General features: G+C 54.1%; 50 non-coding genes across 50 annotated transcripts; 39 read left to right on the top strand and 11 right to left on the bottom strand.

The window, feature by feature from the left end:
- The first annotated feature begins 90 nt into the window (after nucleotides 1-90).
- Nucleotides 91-164, top strand: trnan-guu (transfer RNA asparagine (anticodon GUU)). The gene has a single exon. It is a non-coding gene; the product is annotated as a tRNA-Asn (tRNA).
- Nucleotides 165-807: 643 nt separating this feature from the next.
- Nucleotides 808-881, top strand: trnat-agu (transfer RNA threonine (anticodon AGU)). The gene has a single exon. It is a non-coding gene; the product is annotated as a tRNA-Thr (tRNA).
- A 216-nt stretch (nucleotides 882-1,097) lies between these two features.
- Nucleotides 1,098-1,170, bottom strand: trnak-uuu (transfer RNA lysine (anticodon UUU)). Its single transcript has one exon. It is a non-coding gene; the product is annotated as a tRNA-Lys (tRNA).
- A 395-nt stretch (nucleotides 1,171-1,565) lies between these two features.
- trnar-ucu (transfer RNA arginine (anticodon UCU)) lies at nucleotides 1,566-1,657 on the top strand. Its single transcript is given in 2 exon segments — nucleotides 1,566-1,602; nucleotides 1,622-1,657. It is a non-coding gene; the product is annotated as a tRNA-Arg (tRNA).
- Nucleotides 1,658-1,800: 143 nt separating this feature from the next.
- Nucleotides 1,801-1,874, top strand: trnan-guu (transfer RNA asparagine (anticodon GUU)). Its single transcript has one exon. It is a non-coding gene; the product is annotated as a tRNA-Asn (tRNA).
- A 396-nt stretch (nucleotides 1,875-2,270) lies between these two features.
- On the top strand, nucleotides 2,271-2,342 carry trnae-cuc (transfer RNA glutamic acid (anticodon CUC)). The gene has a single exon. It is a non-coding gene; the product is annotated as a tRNA-Glu (tRNA).
- A 175-nt stretch (nucleotides 2,343-2,517) lies between these two features.
- On the top strand, nucleotides 2,518-2,591 carry trnat-agu (transfer RNA threonine (anticodon AGU)). The gene has a single exon. It is a non-coding gene; the product is annotated as a tRNA-Thr (tRNA).
- A 225-nt stretch (nucleotides 2,592-2,816) lies between these two features.
- trnak-uuu (transfer RNA lysine (anticodon UUU)) lies at nucleotides 2,817-2,889 on the bottom strand. The gene has a single exon. It is a non-coding gene; the product is annotated as a tRNA-Lys (tRNA).
- Nucleotides 2,890-3,284: 395 nt separating this feature from the next.
- On the top strand, nucleotides 3,285-3,376 carry trnar-ucu (transfer RNA arginine (anticodon UCU)). Its single transcript is given in 2 exon segments — nucleotides 3,285-3,321; nucleotides 3,341-3,376. It is a non-coding gene; the product is annotated as a tRNA-Arg (tRNA).
- Nucleotides 3,377-3,519: 143 nt separating this feature from the next.
- Nucleotides 3,520-3,593, top strand: trnan-guu (transfer RNA asparagine (anticodon GUU)). The gene has a single exon. It is a non-coding gene; the product is annotated as a tRNA-Asn (tRNA).
- A 639-nt stretch (nucleotides 3,594-4,232) lies between these two features.
- trnat-agu (transfer RNA threonine (anticodon AGU)) lies at nucleotides 4,233-4,306 on the top strand. Its single transcript has one exon. It is a non-coding gene; the product is annotated as a tRNA-Thr (tRNA).
- A 216-nt stretch (nucleotides 4,307-4,522) lies between these two features.
- trnak-uuu (transfer RNA lysine (anticodon UUU)) lies at nucleotides 4,523-4,595 on the bottom strand. The gene has a single exon. It is a non-coding gene; the product is annotated as a tRNA-Lys (tRNA).
- Nucleotides 4,596-4,990: 395 nt separating this feature from the next.
- On the top strand, nucleotides 4,991-5,082 carry trnar-ucu (transfer RNA arginine (anticodon UCU)). Its single transcript is given in 2 exon segments — nucleotides 4,991-5,027; nucleotides 5,047-5,082. It is a non-coding gene; the product is annotated as a tRNA-Arg (tRNA).
- Nucleotides 5,083-5,225: 143 nt separating this feature from the next.
- On the top strand, nucleotides 5,226-5,299 carry trnan-guu (transfer RNA asparagine (anticodon GUU)). The gene has a single exon. It is a non-coding gene; the product is annotated as a tRNA-Asn (tRNA).
- Nucleotides 5,300-5,695: 396 nt separating this feature from the next.
- On the top strand, nucleotides 5,696-5,767 carry trnae-cuc (transfer RNA glutamic acid (anticodon CUC)). The gene has a single exon. It is a non-coding gene; the product is annotated as a tRNA-Glu (tRNA).
- A 175-nt stretch (nucleotides 5,768-5,942) lies between these two features.
- trnat-agu (transfer RNA threonine (anticodon AGU)) lies at nucleotides 5,943-6,016 on the top strand. Its single transcript has one exon. It is a non-coding gene; the product is annotated as a tRNA-Thr (tRNA).
- Nucleotides 6,017-6,241: 225 nt separating this feature from the next.
- On the bottom strand, nucleotides 6,242-6,314 carry trnak-uuu (transfer RNA lysine (anticodon UUU)). Its single transcript has one exon. It is a non-coding gene; the product is annotated as a tRNA-Lys (tRNA).
- Nucleotides 6,315-6,709: 395 nt separating this feature from the next.
- trnar-ucu (transfer RNA arginine (anticodon UCU)) lies at nucleotides 6,710-6,801 on the top strand. Its single transcript is given in 2 exon segments — nucleotides 6,710-6,746; nucleotides 6,766-6,801. It is a non-coding gene; the product is annotated as a tRNA-Arg (tRNA).
- Nucleotides 6,802-6,944: 143 nt separating this feature from the next.
- trnan-guu (transfer RNA asparagine (anticodon GUU)) lies at nucleotides 6,945-7,018 on the top strand. The gene has a single exon. It is a non-coding gene; the product is annotated as a tRNA-Asn (tRNA).
- A 639-nt stretch (nucleotides 7,019-7,657) lies between these two features.
- trnat-agu (transfer RNA threonine (anticodon AGU)) lies at nucleotides 7,658-7,731 on the top strand. The gene has a single exon. It is a non-coding gene; the product is annotated as a tRNA-Thr (tRNA).
- A 216-nt stretch (nucleotides 7,732-7,947) lies between these two features.
- trnak-uuu (transfer RNA lysine (anticodon UUU)) lies at nucleotides 7,948-8,020 on the bottom strand. Its single transcript has one exon. It is a non-coding gene; the product is annotated as a tRNA-Lys (tRNA).
- Nucleotides 8,021-8,415: 395 nt separating this feature from the next.
- On the top strand, nucleotides 8,416-8,507 carry trnar-ucu (transfer RNA arginine (anticodon UCU)). Its single transcript is given in 2 exon segments — nucleotides 8,416-8,452; nucleotides 8,472-8,507. It is a non-coding gene; the product is annotated as a tRNA-Arg (tRNA).
- Nucleotides 8,508-8,650: 143 nt separating this feature from the next.
- On the top strand, nucleotides 8,651-8,724 carry trnan-guu (transfer RNA asparagine (anticodon GUU)). Its single transcript has one exon. It is a non-coding gene; the product is annotated as a tRNA-Asn (tRNA).
- Nucleotides 8,725-9,363: 639 nt separating this feature from the next.
- trnat-agu (transfer RNA threonine (anticodon AGU)) lies at nucleotides 9,364-9,437 on the top strand. Its single transcript has one exon. It is a non-coding gene; the product is annotated as a tRNA-Thr (tRNA).
- Nucleotides 9,438-9,653: 216 nt separating this feature from the next.
- trnak-uuu (transfer RNA lysine (anticodon UUU)) lies at nucleotides 9,654-9,726 on the bottom strand. Its single transcript has one exon. It is a non-coding gene; the product is annotated as a tRNA-Lys (tRNA).
- A 395-nt stretch (nucleotides 9,727-10,121) lies between these two features.
- Nucleotides 10,122-10,213, top strand: trnar-ucu (transfer RNA arginine (anticodon UCU)). The gene is given in 2 exon segments: nucleotides 10,122-10,158; nucleotides 10,178-10,213. It is a non-coding gene; the product is annotated as a tRNA-Arg (tRNA).
- A 143-nt stretch (nucleotides 10,214-10,356) lies between these two features.
- trnan-guu (transfer RNA asparagine (anticodon GUU)) lies at nucleotides 10,357-10,430 on the top strand. The gene has a single exon. It is a non-coding gene; the product is annotated as a tRNA-Asn (tRNA).
- A 639-nt stretch (nucleotides 10,431-11,069) lies between these two features.
- On the top strand, nucleotides 11,070-11,143 carry trnat-agu (transfer RNA threonine (anticodon AGU)). Its single transcript has one exon. It is a non-coding gene; the product is annotated as a tRNA-Thr (tRNA).
- A 216-nt stretch (nucleotides 11,144-11,359) lies between these two features.
- trnak-uuu (transfer RNA lysine (anticodon UUU)) lies at nucleotides 11,360-11,432 on the bottom strand. The gene has a single exon. It is a non-coding gene; the product is annotated as a tRNA-Lys (tRNA).
- A 395-nt stretch (nucleotides 11,433-11,827) lies between these two features.
- Nucleotides 11,828-11,919, top strand: trnar-ucu (transfer RNA arginine (anticodon UCU)). Its single transcript is given in 2 exon segments — nucleotides 11,828-11,864; nucleotides 11,884-11,919. It is a non-coding gene; the product is annotated as a tRNA-Arg (tRNA).
- A 143-nt stretch (nucleotides 11,920-12,062) lies between these two features.
- On the top strand, nucleotides 12,063-12,136 carry trnan-guu (transfer RNA asparagine (anticodon GUU)). Its single transcript has one exon. It is a non-coding gene; the product is annotated as a tRNA-Asn (tRNA).
- A 396-nt stretch (nucleotides 12,137-12,532) lies between these two features.
- On the top strand, nucleotides 12,533-12,604 carry trnae-cuc (transfer RNA glutamic acid (anticodon CUC)). The gene has a single exon. It is a non-coding gene; the product is annotated as a tRNA-Glu (tRNA).
- A 175-nt stretch (nucleotides 12,605-12,779) lies between these two features.
- Nucleotides 12,780-12,853, top strand: trnat-agu (transfer RNA threonine (anticodon AGU)). The gene has a single exon. It is a non-coding gene; the product is annotated as a tRNA-Thr (tRNA).
- Nucleotides 12,854-13,078: 225 nt separating this feature from the next.
- Nucleotides 13,079-13,151, bottom strand: trnak-uuu (transfer RNA lysine (anticodon UUU)). Its single transcript has one exon. It is a non-coding gene; the product is annotated as a tRNA-Lys (tRNA).
- A 395-nt stretch (nucleotides 13,152-13,546) lies between these two features.
- On the top strand, nucleotides 13,547-13,638 carry trnar-ucu (transfer RNA arginine (anticodon UCU)). The gene is given in 2 exon segments: nucleotides 13,547-13,583; nucleotides 13,603-13,638. It is a non-coding gene; the product is annotated as a tRNA-Arg (tRNA).
- Nucleotides 13,639-13,781: 143 nt separating this feature from the next.
- trnan-guu (transfer RNA asparagine (anticodon GUU)) lies at nucleotides 13,782-13,855 on the top strand. The gene has a single exon. It is a non-coding gene; the product is annotated as a tRNA-Asn (tRNA).
- Nucleotides 13,856-14,494: 639 nt separating this feature from the next.
- trnat-agu (transfer RNA threonine (anticodon AGU)) lies at nucleotides 14,495-14,568 on the top strand. Its single transcript has one exon. It is a non-coding gene; the product is annotated as a tRNA-Thr (tRNA).
- Nucleotides 14,569-14,782: 214 nt separating this feature from the next.
- On the bottom strand, nucleotides 14,783-14,855 carry trnak-uuu (transfer RNA lysine (anticodon UUU)). Its single transcript has one exon. It is a non-coding gene; the product is annotated as a tRNA-Lys (tRNA).
- A 395-nt stretch (nucleotides 14,856-15,250) lies between these two features.
- trnar-ucu (transfer RNA arginine (anticodon UCU)) lies at nucleotides 15,251-15,342 on the top strand. The gene is given in 2 exon segments: nucleotides 15,251-15,287; nucleotides 15,307-15,342. It is a non-coding gene; the product is annotated as a tRNA-Arg (tRNA).
- A 143-nt stretch (nucleotides 15,343-15,485) lies between these two features.
- On the top strand, nucleotides 15,486-15,559 carry trnan-guu (transfer RNA asparagine (anticodon GUU)). Its single transcript has one exon. It is a non-coding gene; the product is annotated as a tRNA-Asn (tRNA).
- A 643-nt stretch (nucleotides 15,560-16,202) lies between these two features.
- trnat-agu (transfer RNA threonine (anticodon AGU)) lies at nucleotides 16,203-16,276 on the top strand. The gene has a single exon. It is a non-coding gene; the product is annotated as a tRNA-Thr (tRNA).
- A 214-nt stretch (nucleotides 16,277-16,490) lies between these two features.
- On the bottom strand, nucleotides 16,491-16,563 carry trnak-uuu (transfer RNA lysine (anticodon UUU)). Its single transcript has one exon. It is a non-coding gene; the product is annotated as a tRNA-Lys (tRNA).
- Nucleotides 16,564-16,958: 395 nt separating this feature from the next.
- trnar-ucu (transfer RNA arginine (anticodon UCU)) lies at nucleotides 16,959-17,050 on the top strand. The gene is given in 2 exon segments: nucleotides 16,959-16,995; nucleotides 17,015-17,050. It is a non-coding gene; the product is annotated as a tRNA-Arg (tRNA).
- Nucleotides 17,051-17,193: 143 nt separating this feature from the next.
- Nucleotides 17,194-17,267, top strand: trnan-guu (transfer RNA asparagine (anticodon GUU)). The gene has a single exon. It is a non-coding gene; the product is annotated as a tRNA-Asn (tRNA).
- Nucleotides 17,268-17,664: 397 nt separating this feature from the next.
- On the top strand, nucleotides 17,665-17,736 carry trnae-cuc (transfer RNA glutamic acid (anticodon CUC)). The gene has a single exon. It is a non-coding gene; the product is annotated as a tRNA-Glu (tRNA).
- Nucleotides 17,737-17,911: 175 nt separating this feature from the next.
- On the top strand, nucleotides 17,912-17,985 carry trnat-agu (transfer RNA threonine (anticodon AGU)). Its single transcript has one exon. It is a non-coding gene; the product is annotated as a tRNA-Thr (tRNA).
- A 214-nt stretch (nucleotides 17,986-18,199) lies between these two features.
- Nucleotides 18,200-18,272, bottom strand: trnak-uuu (transfer RNA lysine (anticodon UUU)). The gene has a single exon. It is a non-coding gene; the product is annotated as a tRNA-Lys (tRNA).
- A 395-nt stretch (nucleotides 18,273-18,667) lies between these two features.
- Nucleotides 18,668-18,759, top strand: trnar-ucu (transfer RNA arginine (anticodon UCU)). Its single transcript is given in 2 exon segments — nucleotides 18,668-18,704; nucleotides 18,724-18,759. It is a non-coding gene; the product is annotated as a tRNA-Arg (tRNA).
- A 143-nt stretch (nucleotides 18,760-18,902) lies between these two features.
- trnan-guu (transfer RNA asparagine (anticodon GUU)) lies at nucleotides 18,903-18,976 on the top strand. The gene has a single exon. It is a non-coding gene; the product is annotated as a tRNA-Asn (tRNA).
- Nucleotides 18,977-19,372: 396 nt separating this feature from the next.
- Nucleotides 19,373-19,444, top strand: trnae-cuc (transfer RNA glutamic acid (anticodon CUC)). Its single transcript has one exon. It is a non-coding gene; the product is annotated as a tRNA-Glu (tRNA).
- Nucleotides 19,445-19,573: the final 129 nt, after the last annotated feature.

The following is a 19,573-nucleotide window of genomic DNA, read 5'->3' as shown; positions in this document are numbered from 1 at the left end:
ACGGCCGCTCCTCCTCTTCTTCGTGGGAGTTTTGGCACTCGTCTCCCAGTGTTTCCTTCCATTTTCCGGTCCTATTTCTGTAAAGACAGGGTCTCTGTGGCGCAATTGGCTAGCGCGTTCGGCTGTTAACCGAAAGGATGGTGGTTCGAGCCCACCCAGGGACGAATGTGTTCTTGTTTGCCCCTGTTGTGGGTCTTGCCAGTGTGACAATGAGCTGTACCGCCGTCGGAGCTGGAAAATCTCGCAGAAATAAAGTCCTCCGCTCCACCAACTGAGCTGTCAAAGGGTGAGCGAGCGAGTGGGAGGCTTTATTTGAGAGGAAGGCATGCGATGCCCCATTCTCACTCCCGTTCAGATACAAAAGAAGAAAGCCTTTGCTGACGCACCACTCATTTAAGTCTCTACCTGGTGGTCTAGTGGCTGGGATTCGGCGCTCTCGCCGCAGGCGGCCCGGTTTCGATTCCCGGTCAGGGAACTTTAAGGTCCAGTGGAAACCTTTGACTAGCTGCGTCCTGCAACGTGGTCCTCATCTTTGACGGCGAGCAGAGGAAGCCAAGCTCTTCCTGGTGGTCTAGTGGCTAGGATTCGTCGCTCTCAGCGCCGTGGCCCGGGTTCATTTCCCGGTCAGGGAATCTGTTTTTAGACCGCCATCAGAGTCCAAGAAGCTGGAAAATCTCTTCATTCTGGTGCCTTGAGAGCCTTTGCTGCATGTTGGGCATACCTTTCTAAGGTGGCTTTCGACCCCACCTTAAAGCACCTACTCGAAGAGAAAACAGAAGCTTGAGCCCGTCTGGTCCGATGAAGCAAGGCGCCGTGGCTTAGTTGGTCAAAGCGCCTGTCTAGTAAACAGGAGATCCTGAGTTCAAATCTCAGCGGTGCCTCTTTAGGCGCCAGCTCAATTTTGCATCCTTTGTCTCAAAGTCAGGCGTGCAACGGAGACAAAGGTTGCGCGCCACAAGTCACGCTCTGTGGTTTGAACACACAGCTCACAGAACGCTGGACCCTTGCTCCTTCCATTGTTTCCTCAAAGTCAGGTACATAAGAGAGCCCAATTAGGCCCGCTTCATCCCACGCTGCCACGCGGTTTGAACAGGCTTCGCCCGAACAGGGACTTGAACCCTTGACCCTCAGATTAAAAGCCCGATGCTCTGCCGACTGAGCTATCCGGGCTCTGGAGTGGCAGGAAACACGGAGCTTTTCGTGGAACATCTGCATGTACATCTCCTTCGCCACACAAACCCCGAGGGCTCGTATGGCGAATCCCTCGCAAGCATGCCGGTGCACCTTCGACACAAAGAGCCTCTTTAAACGGTACTCTCAGCACACTTTGCGGCACAACGGTTGCACATCAGACGCCAGGTCAGAACGTTGCCTCTTGAGCTCACAACTAGGCCTCGTGGCACAACGGTAGCGCGTCTGACTTGGTAGCGTCTTTTACTTACCTGGCAAAATCAATCTCTAATTGCTTCCTCAGAGTGAGGCATGCCACCAACGCACCTCGCCCAAACAGGGACCTGATGCTGCCAGGGTTGAAAAGGTAGACGTCAAGCGGGTAAATCGTCGGGGGCTCTGTGGCCCAATGGATAGCGCATTGGACTTCTAGGCAGGGGGAGGAAAAGGCATTCAAAGGTTGTGGGTTCGAGTCCCACCAGAGTCGTTCTCTTTTTTCCCCAAACTCCCCGTCGACGGCTCACGGGAAGAGTTATTTGTACGGCCGCTCCTCCTCTTCTTCGTGGGAGTTTTGGCACTCGTCTCCCAGTGTTTCCTTCCATTTTCCGGTCCTATTTCTGTAAAGACAGGGTCTCTGTGGCGCAATTGGCTAGCGCGTTCGGCTGTTAACCGAAAGGATGGTGGTTCGAGCCCACCCAGGGACGAATGTGTTCTTGTTTGCCCCTGTTGTGGGTCTTGCCAGTGTGACAATGAGCTGTACCGCCGTCGGAGCTGGAAAATCTCGCAGAAATAAAGTCCTCCGCTCCACCAACTGAGCTGTCAAAGGGTGAGCGAGCGAGTGGGAGGCTTTATTTGCGAGGAAGGCATGCGATGCCCCATTCCCACTCCCGTTCAGATACAAAAGAAGAAAGCCTTTGCTGACGCACCACTCATTTAAGTCTCTACCTGGTGGTCGAGTGGCTGGGATTCGGCGCTCTCGCCGCAGGCGGCCCGGTTTCGATTCCCGGTCAGGGAACTTTAAGGTCCAGTGGAAACCTTTGACTAGCTGCGTCCTGCAACGTGGTCCTCATCTTTGACGGCGAGCAGAGGAAGCCAAGCTCTCCCTGGTGGTCTAGTGGCTAGGATTCGGCGCTCTCACCGCCGCGGCCCGGGTTCGATTCCCGGTCAGGGAATCTGTTTTTAGACCGCCATCAGAGTCCAAGAAGCTGGAAAATCTCTTCATTCTGGTGCCTTGAGAGCCTTTGCTGCATGTTGGGCATACCTTTCTAAGGTGGCTTTCGACCCCACCTTAAAGCACCTACTCGAAGAGAAAACAGAAGCCTGAGCCCGTCTGGTCCGATGAAGCAAGGTGCCGTGGCTTAGTTGGTCAAAGCGCCTGTCTAGTAAACAGGAGATCCTGAGTTCAAATCTCAGCGGTGCCTCTTTAGGCGCCAGCTCAATTTTGCATCCTTTGTCTCAAAGTCAGGCGTGCAACGGAGACAAAGGTTGCACGCCACAAGTCACGCTCTGTGGTTTGAACACACAGCTCACACAGGGCCTAGAACGCTGGACCCTTGCTCCTTCCATTGTTTCCTCAAAGTCAGGTACATAAGAGAGCCCAATTAGGCCCGCTTCATCCCACGCTGCCACGCGGTTTGAACAGGCTTCGCCCGAACAGGGACTTGAACCCTTGACCCTCAGATTAAAAGCCTGATGCTCTGCCGACTGAGCTATCCGGGCTCTGGAGTGGCAGGAAACACTGAGCTTTTCGTGGAACATCTGCATGTACATCTCCTTCGCCACACAAACCCCGAGGGCTCGTATGGCGAATCCCTCGCAAGCATGCCGGTGCACCTTCGACACAAAGAGCCTCTTTAAACGGTACTCTCAGCGCACTTTGCGGCACAACGGTTGCACATCAGACGCCAGGTCAGAACGTTGCCTCTTGAGCTCACAACTAGGCCTTGTGGCACAACGGTGGCGCGTCTGACTTGGTAGCGTCTTTTACTTACCTGGCAAAATCAAGCTCTGATTGCTTCCTCAGAGTGAGGCATGCCACCAACGCACCTCGCCCAAACAGGGACCTGATGCTGCCAGGGTTGAAAAGGTAGACGTCAAGCGGATAAATCGTCGGTGGCTCTGTGGCGCAATGGATAGCGCATTGGACTTCTAGGCAGGGGGAGGAAAAGCCATTCAAAGGTTGTGGGTTCGAGTCCCACCAGAGTCGTTCTCTTTTTTCCCCAAACTCCCTGTCGACGGCTCACGGGAAGAGTTATTTGTACGGCCGCTCCTCCTCTTCTTCGTGGGAGTTTTGGCACTCGTCTCCCAGCGTTTCCTTCCATTTTCCGGTCCTATTTCTGTAAAGACAGGGTCTCTGTGGCGCAATTGGCTAGCGCGTTCGGCTGTTAACCGAAAGGATGGTGGTTCGAGCCCACCCAGGGACGAATGTGTTCTTGTTTGCCCCTGTTGTGGGTCTTGCCAGTGTGACAATGAGCTGTACCGCCGTCGGAGCTGGAAAATCTCGCAGAAATAAAGTCCTCCGCTCCACCAACTGAGCTGTCAAAGAGCGAGCGAGTGGGAGGCTTTATTTGAGAGGAAGGCATGCGATGCCCCATTCTCACTCCCGTTCAGATACAAAAGAAGAAAGCCTTTGCTGACGCACCACTCATTTAAGTCTCTACCTGGTGGTCTAGTGGCTGGGATTCGGCGCTCTCGCCGCAGGCGGCCCGGTTTCGATTCCCGGTCAGGGAACTTTAAGGTCCAGTGGAAACCTTTGACTAGCTGCGTCCTGCAACGTGGTCCTCATCTTTGACGGCGAGCAGAGGAAGCCAAGCTCTTCCTGGTGGTCTAGTGGCTAGGATTCGTCGCTCTCAGCGCCGTGGCCCGGGTTCATTTCCCGGTCAGGGAATCTGTTTTTAGACCGCCATCAGAGTCCAAGAAGCTGGAAAATCTCTTCATTCTGGTGCCTTGAGAGCCTTTGCTGCATGTTGGGCATACCTTTCTAAGGTGGCTTTCGACCCCACCTTAAAGCACCTACTCGAAGAGAAAACAGAAGCTTGAGCCCGTCTGGTCCGATGAAGCAAGGCGCCGTGGCTTAGTTGGTCAAAGCGCCTGTCTAGTAAACAGGAGATCCTGAGTTCAAATCTCAGCGGTGCCTCTTTAGGCGCCAGCTCAATTTTGCATCCTTTGTCTCAAAGTCAGGCGTGCAACGGAGACAAAGGTTGCGCGCCACAAGTCACGCTCTGTGGTTTGAACACACAGCTCACAGAACGCTGGACCCTTGCTCCTTCCATTGTTTCCTCAAAGTCAGGTACATAAGAGAGCCCAATTAGGCCCGCTTCATCCCACGCTGCCACGCGGTTTGAACAGGCTTCGCCCGAACAGGGACTTGAACCCTTGACCCTCAGATTAAAAGCCCGATGCTCTGCCGACTGAGCTATCCGGGCTCTGGAGTGGCAGGAAACACGGAGCTTTTCGTGGAACATCTGCATGTACATCTCCTTCGCCACACAAACCCCGAGGGCTCGTATGGCGAATCCCTCGCAAGCATGCCGGTGCACCTTCGACACAAAGAGCCTCTTTAAACGGTACTCTCAGCACACTTTGCGGCACAACGGTTGCACATCAGACGCCAGGTCAGAACGTTGCCTCTTGAGCTCACAACTAGGCCTCGTGGCACAACGGTAGCGCGTCTGACTTGGTAGCGTCTTTTACTTACCTGGCAAAATCAATCTCTAATTGCTTCCTCAGAGTGAGGCATGCCACCAACGCACCTCGCCCAAACAGGGACCTGATGCTGCCAGGGTTGAAAAGGTAGACGTCAAGCGGGTAAATCGTCGGGGGCTCTGTGGCCCAATGGATAGCGCATTGGACTTCTAGGCAGGGGGAGGAAAAGGCATTCAAAGGTTGTGGGTTCGAGTCCCACCAGAGTCGTTCTCTTTTTTCCCCAAACTCCCCGTCGACGGCTCACGGGAAGAGTTATTTGTACGGCCGCTCCTCCTCTTCTTCGTGGGAGTTTTGGCACTCGTCTCCCAGTGTTTCCTTCCATTTTCCGGTCCTATTTCTGTAAAGACAGGGTCTCTGTGGCGCAATTGGCTAGCGCGTTCGGCTGTTAACCGAAAGGATGGTGGTTCGAGCCCACCCAGGGACGAATGTGTTCTTGTTTGCCCCTGTTGTGGGTCTTGCCAGTGTGACAATGAGCTGTACCGCCGTCGGAGCTGGAAAATCTCGCAGAAATAAAGTCCTCCGCTCCACCAACTGAGCTGTCAAAGGGTGAGCGAGCGAGTGGGAGGCTTTATTTGCGAGGAAGGCATGCGATGCCCCATTCCCACTCCCGTTCAGATACAAAAGAAGAAAGCCTTTGCTGACGCACCACTCATTTAAGTCTCTACCTGGTGGTCGAGTGGCTGGGATTCGGCGCTCTCGCCGCAGGCGGCCCGGTTTCGATTCCCGGTCAGGGAACTTTAAGGTCCAGTGGAAACCTTTGACTAGCTGCGTCCTGCAACGTGGTCCTCATCTTTGACGGCGAGCAGAGGAAGCCAAGCTCTCCCTGGTGGTCTAGTGGCTAGGATTCGGCGCTCTCACCGCCGCGGCCCGGGTTCGATTCCCGGTCAGGGAATCTGTTTTTAGACCGCCATCAGAGTCCAAGAAGCTGGAAAATCTCTTCATTCTGGTGCCTTGAGAGCCTTTGCTGCATGTTGGGCATACCTTTCTAAGGTGGCTTTCGACCCCACCTTAAAGCACCTACTCGAAGAGAAAACAGAAGCCTGAGCCCGTCTGGTCCGATGAAGCAAGGTGCCGTGGCTTAGTTGGTCAAAGCGCCTGTCTAGTAAACAGGAGATCCTGAGTTCAAATCTCAGCGGTGCCTCTTTAGGCGCCAGCTCAATTTTGCATCCTTTGTCTCAAAGTCAGGCGTGCAACGGAGACAAAGGTTGCACGCCACAAGTCACGCTCTGTGGTTTGAACACACAGCTCACACAGGGCCTAGAACGCTGGACCCTTGCTCCTTCCATTGTTTCCTCAAAGTCAGGTACATAAGAGAGCCCAATTAGGCCCGCTTCATCCCACGCTGCCACGCGGTTTGAACAGGCTTCGCCCGAACAGGGACTTGAACCCTTGACCCTCAGATTAAAAGCCTGATGCTCTGCCGACTGAGCTATCCGGGCTCTGGAGTGGCAGGAAACACTGAGCTTTTCGTGGAACATCTGCATGTACATCTCCTTCGCCACACAAACCCCGAGGGCTCGTATGGCGAATCCCTCGCAAGCATGCCGGTGCACCTTCGACACAAAGAGCCTCTTTAAACGGTACTCTCAGCGCACTTTGCGGCACAACGGTTGCACATCAGACGCCAGGTCAGAACGTTGCCTCTTGAGCTCACAACTAGGCCTTGTGGCACAACGGTGGCGCGTCTGACTTGGTAGCGTCTTTTACTTACCTGGCAAAATCAAGCTCTGATTGCTTCCTCAGAGTGAGGCATGCCACCAACGCACCTCGCCCAAACAGGGACCTGATGCTGCCAGGGTTGAAAAGGTAGACGTCAAGCGGATAAATCGTCGGTGGCTCTGTGGCGCAATGGATAGCGCATTGGACTTCTAGGCAGGGGGAGGAAAAGCCATTCAAAGGTTGTGGGTTCGAGTCCCACCAGAGTCGTTCTCTTTTTTCCCCAAACTCCCTGTCGACGGCTCACGGGAAGAGTTATTTGTACGGCCGCTCCTCCTCTTCTTCGTGGGAGTTTTGGCACTCGTCTCCCAGCGTTTCCTTCCATTTTCCGGTCCTATTTCTGTAAAGACAGGGTCTCTGTGGCGCAATTGGCTAGCGCGTTCGGCTGTTAACCGAAAGGATGGTGGTTCGAGCCCACCCAGGGACGAATGTGTTCTTGTTTGCCCCTGTTGTGGGTCTTGCCAGTGTGACAATGAGCTGTACCGCCGTCGGAGCTGGAAAATCTCGCAGAAATAAAGTCCTCCGCTCCACCAACTGAGCTGTCAAAGAGCGAGCGAGTGGGAGGCTTTATTTGAGAGGAAGGCATGCGATGCCCCATTCTCACTCCCGTTCAGATACAAAAGAAGAAAGCCTTTGCTGACGCACCACTCATTTAAGTCTCTACCTGGTGGTCTAGTGGCTGGGATTCGGCGCTCTCGCCGCAGGCGGCCCGGTTTCGATTCCCGGTCAGGGAACTTTAAGGTCCAGTGGAAACCTTTGACTAGCTGCGTCCTGCAACGTGGTCCTCATCTTTGACGGCGAGCAGAGGAAGCCAAGCTCTTCCTGGTGGTCTAGTGGCTAGGATTCGTCGCTCTCAGCGCCGTGGCCCGGGTTCATTTCCCGGTCAGGGAATCTGTTTTTAGACCGCCATCAGAGTCCAAGAAGCTGGAAAATCTGTTCATTCTGGTGCCTTGAGAGCCTTTGCTGCATGTTGGGCATACCTTTCTAAGGTGGCTTTCGACCCCACCTTAAAGCACCTACTCGAAGAGAAAACAGAAGCTTGAGCCCGTCTGGTCCGATGAAGCAAGGCGCCGTGGCTTAGTTGGTCAAAGCGCCTGTCTAGTAAACAGGAGATCCTGAGTTCAAATCTCAGCGGTGCCTCTTTAGGCGCCAGCTCAATTTTGCATCCTTTGTCTCAAAGTCAGGCGTGCAACGGAGACAAAGGTTGCGCGCCACAAGTCACGCTCTGTGGTTTGAACACACAGCTCACAGAACGCTGGACCCTTGCTCCTTCCATTGTTTCCTCAAAGTCAGGTACATAAGAGAGCCCAATTAGGCCCGCTTCATCCCACGCTGCCACGCGGTTTGAACAGGCTTCGCCCGAACAGGGACTTGAACCCTGGACCATCAGATTAAAAGCCTGATGCTCTGCCGACTGAGCTATCCGGGCTCTGGAGTGGCAGGAAACACTGAGCTTTTCGTGGAACATCTGCATGTACATCTCCTTCGCCACACAAACCCCGAGGGCTCGTATGGCGAATCCCTCGCAAGCATGCCGGTGCACCTTCGACACAAAGAGCCTCTTTAAACGGTACTCTCAGCGCACTTTGCGGCACAACGGTTGCACATCAGACGCCAGGTCAGAACGTTGCCTCTTGAGCTCACAACTAGGCCTTGTGGCACAACGGTGGCGCGTCTGACTTGGTAGCGTCTTTTACTTACCTGGCAAAATCAAGCTCTGATTGCTTCCTCAGAGTGAGGCATGCCACCAACGCACCTCGCCCAAACAGGGACCTGATGCTGCCAGGGTTGAAAAGGTAGACGTCAAGCGGATAAATCGTCGGTGGCTCTGTGGCGCAATGGATAGTGCATTGGACTTCTAGGCAGGGGGAGGAAAAGCCATTCAAAGGTTGTGGGTTCGAGTCCCACCAGAGTCGTTCTCTTTTTTCCCCAAACTCCCTGTCGACGGCTCACGGGAAGAGTTATTTGTACGGCCGCTCCTCCTCTTCTTCGTGGGAGTTTTGGCACTCGTCTCCCAGCGTTTCCTTCCATTTTCCGGTCCTATTTCTGTAAAGACAGGGTCTCTGTGGCGCAATTGGCTAGCGCGTTCGGCTGTTAACCGAAAGGATGGTGGTTCGAGCCCACCCAGGGACGAATGTGTTCTTGTTTGCCCCTGTTGTGGGTCTTGCCAGTGTGACAATGAGCTGTACCGCCGTCGGAGCTGGAAAATCTCGCAGAAATAAAGTCCTCCGCTCCACCAACTGAGCTGTCAAAGAGCGAGCGAGTGGGAGGCTTTATTTGAGAGGAAGGCATGCGATGCCCCATTCTCACTCCCGTTCAGATACAAAAGAAGAAAGCCTTTGCTGACGCACCACTCATTTAAGTCTCTACCTGGTGGTCTAGTGGCTGGGATTCGGCGCTCTCGCCGCAGGCGGCCCGGTTTCGATTCCCGGTCAGGGAACTTTAAGGTCCAGTGGAAACCTTTGACTAGCTGCGTCCTGCAACGTGGTCCTCATCTTTGACGGCGAGCAGAGGAAGCCAAGCTCTTCCTGGTGGTCTAGTGGCTAGGATTCGTCGCTCTCAGCGCCGTGGCCCGGGTTCATTTCCCGGTCAGGGAATCTGTTTTTAGACCGCCATCAGAGTCCAAGAAGCTGGAAAATCTGTTCATTCTGGTGCCTTGAGAGCCTTTGCTGCATGTTGGGCATACCTTTCTAAGGTGGCTTTCGACCCCACCTTAAAGCACCTACTCGAAGAGAAAACAGAAGCTTGAGCCCGTCTGGTCCGATGAAGCAAGGCGCCGTGGCTTAGTTGGTCAAAGCGCCTGTCTAGTAAACAGGAGATCCTGAGTTCAAATCTCAGCGGTGCCTCTTTAGGCGCCAGCTCAATTTTGCATCCTTTGTCTCAAAGTCAGGCGTGCAACGGAGACAAAGGTTGCGCGCCACAAGTCACGCTCTGTGGTTTGAACACACAGCTCACAGAACGCTGGACCCTTGCTCCTTCCATTGTTTCCTCAAAGTCAGGTACATAAGAGAGCCCAATTAGGCCCGCTTCATCCCACGCTGCCACGCGGTTTGAACAGGCTTCGCCCGAACAGGGACTTGAACCCTGGACCATCAGATTAAAAGCCTGATGCTCTGCCGACTGAGCTATCCGGGCTCTGGAGTGGCAGGAAACACTGAGCTTTTCGTGGAACATCTGCATGTACATCTCCTTCGCCACACAAACCCCGAGGGCTCGTATGGCGAATCCCTCGCAAGCATGCCGGTGCACCTTCGACACAAAGAGCCTCTTTAAACGGTACTCTCAGCGCACTTTGCGGCACAACGGTTGCACATCAGACGCCAGGTCAGAACGTTGCCTCTTGAGCTCACAACTAGGCCTTGTGGCACAACGGTGGCGCGTCTGACTTGGTAGCGTCTTTTACTTACCTGGCAAAATCAAGCTCTGATTGCTTCCTCAGAGTGAGGCATGCCACCAACGCACCTCGCCCAAACAGGGACCTGATGCTGCCAGGGTTGAAAAGGTAGACGTCAAGCGGATAAATCGTCGGTGGCTCTGTGGCGCAATGGATAGCGCATTGGACTTCTAGGCAGGGGGAGGAAAAGCCATTCAAAGGTTGTGGGTTCGAGTCCCACCAGAGTCGTTCTCTTTTTTCCCCAAACTCCCTGTCGACGGCTCACGGGAAGAGTTATTTGTACGGCCGCTCCTCCTCTTCTTCGTGGGAGTTTTGGCACTCGTCTCCCAGCGTTTCCTTCCATTTTCCGGTCCTATTTCTGTAAAGACAGGGTCTCTGTGGCGCAATTGGCTAGCGCGTTCGGCTGTTAACTGAAAGGATGGTGGTTCGAGCCCACCCAGGGACGAATGTGTTCTTGTTTGCCCCTGTTGTGGGTCTTGCCAGTGTGACAATGAGCTGTACCGCCGTCGGAGCTGGAAAATCTCGCAGAAATAAAGTCCTCCGCTCCACCAACTGAGCTGTCAAAGGGTGAGCGAGTGGGAGGCTTTATTTGAGAGGAAGGCATGCGATGCCCCATTCTCACTCCCGTTCAGATACAAAAGAAGAAAGCCTTTGCTGACGCACCACTCATTTAAGTCTCTACCTGGTGGTCTAGTGGCTGGGATTCGGCGCTCTCGCCGCAGGCGGCCCGGTTTCGATTCCCGGTCAGGGAACTTTAAGGTCCAGTGGAAACCTTTGACTAGCTGCGTCCTGCAACGTGGTCCTCATCTTTGACGGCGAGCAGAGGAAGCCAAGCTCTTCCTGGTGGTCTAGTGGCTAGGATTCGTCGCTCTCAGCGCCGTGGCCCGGGTTCATTTCCCGGTCAGGGAATCTGTTTTTAGACCGCCATCAGAGTCCAAGAAGCTGGAAAATCTGTTCATTCTGGTGCCTTGAGAGCCTTTGCTGCATGTTGGGCATACCTTTCTAAGGTGGCTTTCGACCCCACCTTAAAGCACCTACTCGAAGAGAAAACAGAAGCTTGAGCCCGTCTGGTCCGATGAAGCAAGGCGCCGTGGCTTAGTTGGTCAAAGCGCCTGTCTAGTAAACAGGAGATCCTGAGTTCAAATCTCAGCGGTGCCTCTTTAGGCGCCAGCTCAATTTTGCATCCTTTGTCTCAAAGTCAGGCGTGCAACGGAGACAAAGGTTGCGCGCCACAAGTCACGCTCTGTGGTTTGAACACACAGCTCACAGAACGCTGGACCCTTGCTCCTTCCATTGTTTCCTCAAAGTCAGGTACATAAGAGAGCCCAATTAGGCCCGCTTCATCCCACGCTGCCACGCGGTTTGAACAGGCTTCGCCCGAACAGGGACTTGAACCCTTGACCCTCAGATTAAAAGCCTGATGCTCTGCCGACTGAGCTATCCGGGCTCTGGAGTGGCAGGAAACACTGAGCTTTTCGTGGAACATCTGCATGTACATCTCCTTCGCCACACAAACCCCGAGGGCTCGTATGGCGAATCCCTCGCAAGCATGCCGGTGCACCTTTGACACAAAGAGCCTCTTTAAACGGTACTCTCAGCACACTTTGCGGCACAACGGTTGCACATCAGACGCCAGGTCAGAACGTTGCCTCTTGAGCTCACAACTAGGCCTCGTGGCACAACGGTAGCGCGTCTGACTTGGTAGCGTCTTTTACTTACCTGGCAAAATCAATCTCTAATTGCTTCCTCAGAGTGAGGCATGTCACCAACGCACCTCGCCCAAACAGGGACCTGATGCTGCCAGGGTTGAAAAGGTAGACGTCAAGCGGGTAAATCGTCGGGGGCTCTGTGGCGCAATGGATAGCGCATTGGACTTCTAGGCAGGGGGAGGAAAAGGCATTCAAAGGTTGTGGGTTCGAGTCCCACCAGAGTCGTTCTCTTTTTTCCCCAAACTCCCCGTCGACGGCTCACGGGAAGAGTTATTTGTACGGCCGCTCCTCCTCTTCTTCGTGGGAGTTTTGGCACTCGTCTCCCAGTGTTTCCTTCCATTTTCCGGTCCTATTTCTGTAAAGACAGGGTCTCTGTGGCGCAATTGGCTAGCGCGTTCGGCTGTTAACCGAAAGGATGGTGGTTCGAGCCCACCCAGGGACGAATGTGTTCTTGTTTGCCCCTGTTGTGGGTCTTGCCAGTGTGACAATGAGCTGTACCGCCGTCGGAGCTGGAAAATCTCGCAGAAATAAAGTCCTCCGCTCCACCAACTGAGCTGTCAAAGGGTGAGCGAGCGAGTGGGAGGCTTTATTTGCGAGGAAGGCATGCGATGCCCCATTCCCACTCCCGTTCAGATACAAAAGAAGAAAGCCTTTGCTGACGCACCACTCATTTAAGTCTCTACCTGGTGGTCTAGTGGCTGGGATTCGGCGCTCTCGCCGCAGGCGGCCCGGTTTCGATTCCCGGTCAGGGAACTTTAAGGTCCAGTGGAAACCTTTGACTAGCTGCGTCCTGCAACGTGGTCCTCATCTTTGACGGCGAGCAGAGGAAGCCAAGCTCTCCCTGGTGGTCTAGTGGCTAGGATTCGGCGCTCTCACCGCCGCGGCCCGGGTTCGATTCCCGGTCAGGGAATCTGTTTTTAGACCGCCATCAGAGTCCAAGAAGCTGGAAAATCTCTTCATTCTGGTGCCTTGAGAGCCTTTGCTGCATGTTGGGCATACCTTTCTAAGGTGGCTTTCGACCCCACCTTAAAGCACCTACTCGAAGAGAAAACAGAAGCCTGAGCCCGTCTGGTCCGATGAAGCAAGGTGCCGTGGCTTAGTTGGTCAAAGCGCCTGTCTAGTAAACAGGAGATCCTGAGTTCAAATCTCAGCGGTGCCTCTTTAGGCGCCAGCTCAATTTTGCATCCTTTGTCTCAAAGTCAGGCGTGCAACGGAGACAAAGGTTGCGCGCCACAAGTCACGCTCTGTGGTTTGAACACACAGCTCACACAGGGCCTAGAACGCTGGACCCTTGCTCCTTCCATTGTTTCCTCAAAGTCAGGTACATAAGAGAGCCCAATTAGGCCCGCTTCATCCCACGCTGCCACGCGGTTTGAACAGGCTTCGCCCGAACAGGGACTTGAACCCTGGACCATCAGATTAAAAGCCTGATGCTCTGCCGACTGAGCTATCCGGGCTCTGGAGTGGCAGGAAACACTGAGCTTTTCGTGGAACATCTGCATGTACATCTCCTTCGCCACACAAACCCCGAGGGCTCGTATGGCGAATCCCTCGCAAGCATGCCGGTGCACCTTCGACACAAAGAGCCTCTTTAAACGGTACTCTCAGCGCACTTTGCGGCACAACGGTTGCACATCAGACGCCAGGTCAGAACGTTGCCTCTTGAGCTCACAACTAGGCCTTGTGGCACAACGGTGGCGCGTCTGACTTGGTAGCGTCTTTTACTTACCTGGCAAAATCAAGCTCTGATTGCTTCCTCAGAGTGAGGCATGCCACCAACGCACCTCGCCCAAACAGGGACCTGATGCTGCCAGGGTTGAAAAGGTAGACGTCAAGCGGATAAATCGTCGGTGGCTCTGTGGCGCAATGGATAGCGCATTGGACTTCTAGGCAGGGGGAGGAAAAGCCATTCAAAGGTTGTGGTTTCGAGTCCCACCAGAGTCGTTCTCTTTTTTCCCCAAACTCCCTGTCGACGGCTCACGGGAAGAGTTATTTGTACGGCCGCTCCTCCTCTTCTTCGTGGGAGTTTTGGCACTCGTCTCCCAGCGTTTCCTTCCATTTTCCGGTCCTATTTCTGTAAAGACAGGGTCTCTGTGGCGCAATTGGCTAGCGCGTTCGGCTGTTAACCGAAAGGATGGTGGTTCGTGCCCACCCAGGGACGAATGTGTTCTTGTTTGCCCCTGTTGTGGGTCTTGCCAGTGTGACAATGAGCTGTACCGCCGTCGGAGCTGGAAAATCTCGCAGAAATAAAGTCCTCCGCTCCACCAACTGAGCTGTCAAAGGGTGAGCGAGTGGGAGGCTTTATTTGCGAGGAAGGCATGCGATGCCCCATTCTCACTCCCGTTCAGATACAAAAGAAGAAAGCCTTTGCTGACGCACCACTCTTTTAAGTCTCTACCTGGTGGTCTAGTGGCTGGGATTCGGCGCTCTCGCCGCAGGCGGCCCGGTTTCGATTCCCGGTCAGGGAACTTTAAGGTCCAGTGGAAACCTTTGACTAGCTGCGTCCTGCAACGTGGTCCTCATCTTTGACGGCGAGCAGAGGAAGCCAAGCTCTTCCTGGTGGTCTAGTGGCTAGGATTCGGCGCTCTCACCGCCGCGGCCCTGGTTCGATTCCCGGTCAGGGAATCTGTTTTTAGACCGCCATCAGAGTCCAAGAAGCTGGAAAATCTCTTCATTCTGGTGCCTTGAGAGCCTTTGCTGCATGTTGGGCATACCTTTCTTAGGTGGCTTTCGACCCCACCTTAAAGCACCTACTCGAAGAGAAAACAGAAGCCTGAGCCCGTCTGGTCCGATGAAGCAAGGCGCCGTGGCTTAGTTGGTCAAAGCGCCTGTCTAGTAAACAGGAGATCCTGAGTTCAAATCTCAGCGGTGCCTCTTTAGGCGCAGGTGTCAGCTCAATTTTGCATCCTTTGTCTCAAAGTCAGGCGTGCAACGGAGACAAAGGTTGCGCGCCACAAGTCACGCTCTGTGGTTTGCTCACACAGGGCCTAGAACGCTGGACCCTTGCTCCTTCCATTGTTTCCTCAAAGTCAGGTACATAAGAGAGCCCAATTTGGCCCGCTTCATCCCACGCGGTTTGAACAGGCTTCGCCCGAACAGGGACTTGAACCCTGGACCATCAGATTAAAAGCCTGATGCTCTGCCGACTGAGCTATCCGGGCTCTGGAGTGGCAGGAAACACTGAGCTTTTCGTGGAACATCTGCATGTACATCTCCTTCGCCACACAAACCCCGAGGGCTCGTATGGCGAATCCCTCGCAAGCATGCCGGTGCACCTTTGACACAAAGAGCCTCTTTAAACGGTACTCTCAGCGCACTTTGCGGCACAACGGTTGCACATCAGACGCCAGGTCAGAACGTTGCCTCTTGAGCTCACAACTAGGCCTTGTGGCACAACGGTAGCGCGTCTGACTTGGTAGCGTCTTTTACTTACCTGGCAAAATCAAGCTCTGATTGCTTCCTCAGAGTGAGGCATGCCACCAACGCACCTCGCCCAAACAGGGACCTGATGCTGCCAGGGTTGAAAAGGTAGACGTCAAGCAGGTAAATCGTCGGGGGCTCTGTGGCGCAATGGATAGCGCATTGGACTTCTAGGCAGGGGGAGGAAAAGCCATTCAAAGGTTGTGGGTTCGAGTCCCACCAGAGTCGTTCTCTTTTTTCCCCAAACTCACCGTCGACGGCTCACGGGAAGAGTTATTTGTACGGCCGCTCCTCCTCTTCTTTGTGGGAGTTTTGGCACTCGTCTCCCAGCGTTTCCTTCCATTTTACGGTCCTATTTCTGTAAAGACAGGGTCTCTGTGGCGCAATTGTCTAGTGCGTTCGGCTGTTAACCGAAAGGATGGTGGTTCGAGCCCACCCAGGGATGAATGTGTTCTTGTTTGCCCCTGTTGTGGGTCTTGCCAGTGTGACAATGAGCGGTACCGCCGTCGGAGCTGGAAAATCTCGCAGAAATAAAGTCCTCCGCTCCACCAACTGAGCTGTCAAAGGGTGAGCGAGCGAGTGGGAGGCTTTATTTGCGAGGAAGGCATGCGATGCCCCATTCTCACTCCCGTTCAGATACAAAAGAAGAAAGCCTTTGCTGACGCACCACTCATTTAAGTCTCTACCTGGTGGTCTAGTGGCTGGGATTCGGCGCTCTCGCCGCAGGCGGCCCGGTTTCGATTCCCGGTCAGGGAACTTTAAGGTCCAGTGGAAACCTTTGACTAGCTGCGTCCTGCAACGTGGTCCTCATCTTTGACGGCGAGCAGAGGAAGCCAAGCTCTTCCTGGTGGTCTAGTGGCTAGGATTCGGCGCTCTCACCGCCGCGGCCCTGGTTCGATTCCCGGTCAGGGAATCTGTTTTTAGACCGCCATCAGAGTCCAAGAAGCTGGAAAATCTCTTCATTCTGGTGCCTTGAGAGCCTTTGCTGCATGTTGGGCATACCTTTCTTAGGTGGCTTTCGACCCCACCTTAAAGCACCTACTCGAAGAGAAAACAGAAGCCTGAGCCCGTCTGGTCCGATGAAGCAAGGCGCCGTGGCTTAGTTGGTCAAAGCGCCTGTCTAGTAAACAGGAGATCCTGAGTTCAAATCTCAGCGGTGCCTCTTTAGGCGCAGGTGTCAGCTCAATTTTGCATCCTTTGTCTCAAAGTCAGGCGTGCAACGGAGACAAAGGTTGCGCGCCACAAGTCACGCTCTGTGGTTTGCTCACACAGGGCCTAGAACGCTGGACCCTTGCTCCTTCCATTGTTTCCTCAAAGTCAGGTACATAAGAGAGCCCAATTTGGCCCGCTTCATCCCACGCGGTTTGAACAGGCTTCGCCCGAACAGGGACTTGAACCCTGGACCATCAGATTAAAAGCCTGATGCTCTGCCGACTGAGCTATCCGGGCTCTGGAGTGGCAGGAAACACTGAGCTTTTCGTGGAACATCTGCATGTACATCTCCTTCGCCACACAAACCCCGAGGGCTCGTATGGCGAATCCCTCGCAAGCATGCCGGTGCACCTTTGACACAAAGAGCCTCTTTAAACGGTACTCTCAGCGCACTTTGCGGCACAACGGTTGCACATCAGACGCCAGGTCAGAACGTTGCCTCTTGAGCTCACAACTAGGCCTTGTGGCACAACGGTAGCGCGTCTGACTTGGTAGCGTCTTTTACTTACCTGGCAAAATCAAGCTCTGATTGCTTCCTCAGAGTGAGGCATGCCACCAACGCACCTCGCCCAAACAGGGACCTGATGCTGCCAGGGTTGAAAAGGTAGACGTCAAGCAGGTAAATCGTCGGGGGCTCTGTGGCGCAATGGATAGCGCATTGGACTTCTAGGCAGGGGGAGGAAAAGCCATTCAAAGGTTGTGGGTTCGAGTCCCACCAGCGTCGTTCTCTTTTTTCCCCAAACTCACCGTCGACGGCTCACGGGAAGAGTTATTTGTACGGCCGCTCCTCCTCTTCTTTGTGGGAGTTTTGGCACTCGTCTCCCAGCGTTTCCTTCCATTTTACGGTCCTATTTCTGTAAAGACAGGGTCTCTGTGGCGCAATTGTCTAGTGCGTTCGGCTGTTAACCGAAAGGATGGTGGTTCGAGCCCACCCAGGGACGAATGTGTTTTTGTTTGCCCCTGTTGTGGGTCTTGCCAGTGTGACAATGAGCTGTACCGCCGTCGAAGCTGGAAAATCTCGCAGAAATAAAGTCCTCCGCTCCACCAACTGAGCTGTCAAAGGGTGAGCGAGCGAGTGGGAGGCTTTATTTGCGAGGAAGGCATGCGATGCCCCATTCTCACTCCCGTTCAGATACAAAAGAAGAAAGCCTTTGCTGACGCACCACTCTTTTAAGTCTCTACCTGGTGGTCTAGTGGCTGGGATTCGGGCGCTCTCGCCGCAGGCGGCCCGATTTCGATTCCCGGTCAGGGAACTTTAAGGTCCAGTGGAAACCTTTGACTAGCTGCGTCCTGCAACGTGGTCCTCATCTTTGACAGCGAGCAGAGGAAGCCAAGCTCTCCCTGGTGGTCTAGTGGCTAGGATTCGGCGCTCTCACCGCCGCGGCCTGGGTTCGATTCCCGGTCAGGGAATCTGTTTTTAGACCGCCATCAGAGTCCAAGAAGCTGTAAAATCTCTTCATTCTGGTGCCTTGAGAGCCTTTGCTGCATGTTGGGCATACCTTTCTAAGGTGGCTTTCGACCCCACCTTAAAGCACCTACTCGAAGAGAAAACAGAAGCCTCAGCCTGTCTGGTCCGATGAAGCAAGGCGCCGTGGCTTAGTTGGTCAAAGCGCCTGTCTAGTAAACAGGACATCCTGAGTTCAAATCTCAGCGGTGCCTCTTTAGGCGCAGGTGTCAGCTCAATTTTGCATCCTTTGTCTCAAAGTCAGGCGTGCAACGGAGACAAAGGTTGCGCGCCACAAGTCACGCTCTGTGGTTTGCTCACACAGGGCCTAGAACGCTGGACCCTTGCTCCTTCCATTGTTTCCTCAAAGTCAGGTACATAAGAGAGCCCAATTTGGCCCGCTTCATCCCACGCGGTTTGAACAGGCTTCGCCCGAACAGGGACTTGAACCCTGGACCATCAGATTAAAAGCCTGATGCTCTGCCGACTGAGCTATCCGGGCTCTGGAGTGGCAGGAAACACTGAGCTTTTCGTGGAACATCTGCATGTACATCTCCTAAGCCACACAAACCCCGAGGGCTCGTATGGCGAATCCCTCGCAAGCATGCCGGTGCACCTTTGAAACAAAGAGCCTCTTTAAACGGTACTCTCAGCGCACTTTGCGGCACAACGGTTGCACATCAGACGCCAGGTCAGAACGTTGCCTCTTGAGCTCACAACTAGGCCTTGTGGCACAACGGTAGCGCGTCTGACTTGGTAGCGTCTTTTACTTACCTGGCAAAATCAAGCTCTGATTGCTTCCTCAGAGTGAGGCATGCCACCAACGCACCTCGCCCAAACAGGGACCTGATGCTGCCAGGGTTGAAAAGGTAGACGTCAAGCAGGTAAATCGTCGGGGGCTCTGTGGCGCAATGGATAGCGCATTGGACTTCTAGGCAGGGGGAGGAAAAGCCATTCAAAGGTTGTGGGTTCGAGTCCCACCAGAGTCGTTCTCTTTTTTCCCCAAACTCACCGTCGACGGCTCACGGGAAGAGTTATTTGTACGGCCGCTCCTCCTCTTCTTTGTGGGAGTTTTGGCACTCGTCTCCCAGCGTTTCCTTCCATTTTACGGTCCTATTTCTGTAAAGACAGGGTCTCTGTGGCGCAATTGTCTAGTGCGTTCGGCTGTTAACCGAAAGGATGGTGGTTCGAGCCCACCCAGGGACGAATGTGTTTTTGTTTGCCCCTGTTGTGGGTCTTGCCAGTGTGACAATGAGCTGTACCGCCGTCGAAGCTGGAAAATCTCGCAGAAATAAAGTCCTCCGCTCCACCAACTGAGCTGTCAAAGGGTGAGCGAGCGAGTGGGAGGCTTTATTTGCGAGGAAGGCATGCGATGCCCCATTCTCACTCCCGTTCAGATACAAAAGAAGAAAGCCTTTGCTGACGCACCACTCTTTTAAGTCTCTACCTGGTGGTCTAGTGGCTGGGATTCGGCGCTCTCGCCGCAGGCGGCCCGGTTTCGATTCCCGGTCAGGGAACTTTAAGGTCCAGTGGAAACCTTTGACTAGCTGCGTCCTGCAACGTGGTCCTCATCTTTGACAGCGAGCAGAGGAAGCCAAGCTCTCCCTGGTGGTCTAGTGGCTAGGATTCGGCGCTCTCACTGCCGCGGCCCGGGTTCGATTCCCGGTCGAGGAATCTGTTTTTAGACCGCCATCAGAGTCCAAGAAGCTGGAAAACCTCTTCATTCTGGTGCCTTGAGAGCCTTTGCTGCATGTTGGCCATACCTTTCTAAGGTGGCTTTCGACCCCACCTTAAAGCACCTAC

The sequence above is a fragment of the Osmerus eperlanus genome, chromosome 9, assembly GCF_963692335.1.
Source record: "Osmerus eperlanus chromosome 9, fOsmEpe2.1, whole genome shotgun sequence".
Lineage (NCBI taxonomy): Eukaryota > Metazoa > Chordata > Actinopteri > Osmeriformes > Osmeridae > Osmerus > Osmerus eperlanus.
This window is presented reverse-complemented; position numbering and strand designations above follow the sequence as displayed.